General features: G+C 42.9%; 1 long non-coding RNA gene across 1 annotated transcript in view; it reads right to left on the bottom strand.

Annotated features, from left to right (window-relative positions):
- Nucleotides 1-1,338, bottom strand: part of LOC118479077 — a 17,297-nt gene extending 15,959 nt beyond the window's left edge. The window contains exon 1 of the long non-coding RNA XR_004859458.1: nt 1,039-1,338. This is a non-coding gene — a long non-coding RNA (uncharacterized LOC118479077). The remainder of the gene's footprint in view (nt 1-1,038) is intronic.
- Nucleotides 1,339-1,392: the final 54 nt, after the last annotated feature.

The raw sequence follows: 1,392 nt of genomic DNA on the forward strand, positions 1-1,392 counted from the left end.
AAAAGTGTGATGAGTGAGTGAGTGAGTGAGTGAGTGAGTGAGTGAGTGAGTGAGTGAGTGAGTGAGTGAGTGAGTGGCTGGCCTTTGAAATCACCAAAGAGTGTCTAACAATCATTGTGTTATCACTAGGGTCCTAAATGGCGCCTCAGTGGGAAGGGGACTTGTACAGTATTGGATTAACGTTACCTTTGACATCATATGTGAGGCAGCGCGCTGGAATCAGGCTCTCGTCAATTTTTGGGAATGTAGAGTTATTGGTATCATCTTAAAGCTTGTTCACTTGTCTTTATTTGGATGAAAAAAATGTCCATTTATCTTGAATACAAGTCGAGATGTTTGCGAATGAAGGAGGTGGGGGTCACCTATTTTCAGAGGTAAATTTATGAGAAAATGGCCGCCAAAGATTAGTTATTTCCTTAACTTAAGGGTCCGTGGTATCAGAAAATTTCCATTTTTTTTGCCTTTAATCAAAGTTTTTCAGAAAAATCCACACAAAAATGAGTTCTTTTATTGGCATGATAGGTGCTGAGTCAAAAAAACAAAACAAAATTTGCTAAAAATCACAAACCTGTGGAAAAATTCAAGTTTCTTCACTTTGATTATTTTGACGAGAGCCTGATTCCACCACGCTGCCTCACATATGGTCACGAGAGAAGACTTCCGAATTAAACGAATGTAACGCCCATCTCCGATCGGACTAAGCTAAGCGGACGAGGAGCCTTAAAAAAAACTTCTAGACTCATCTCAATTTAACTCACCATGATACCAATAATTAATCTATCTATTGTAAAACAGTCTAAGTCTTTTAGTTTAGTTTTAGTAAGGTTTTACGGCGCTCGCAACTGCATAAAGTCATATGAGCGCCATCAGTTTAAAAGTCTAAGATCTACAGATTTACCACCAGGAGCTCAGGTGCAAGGATCCAGTAGACTAAGGAAGCAGGAGGAGAATGAGGGGGGGGGGGTGTAAAGGGAAATGCGTGCAAAGACAAACTTCAGTTGGCCAACAGAAATTAACACAGAGGGTGTGTGTACTCACCGGTCATCACTCAGGGTCAGTGGTCACTGCATCAACGTCACCGCTTGTCGAGTCGTCATCACTCAAGGCTGTCTTCATCATCATTTTCTTCTTCTTCTTCTTTTTCTTCCTCGAGTCAAGTAGGAGGAGGAGGAGGAGGAGGAGGAGGAGGAGGAGGGAGAGGAGAAGGGCGGAGGAATATCGTCGTGTCTGACGACACACTCGGGACATCTGATTCTGACACACCAGGCTCTCGGTCACAGTAGCTAGCATGTCTCTCGTCGTCCTTGTTTCTCGCGATCGAGACACAAGCGAAATTCTTTCTTGCATTTATTATCTGGGTAGAAAGTTGTATCCTAGCCCAAACTACCCAGC

Source organism: Aplysia californica, unplaced genomic scaffold, assembly GCF_000002075.1.
Source record: "Aplysia californica isolate F4 #8 unplaced genomic scaffold, AplCal3.0 scaffold01826, whole genome shotgun sequence".
Lineage (NCBI taxonomy): Eukaryota > Metazoa > Mollusca > Gastropoda > Aplysiida > Aplysiidae > Aplysia > Aplysia californica.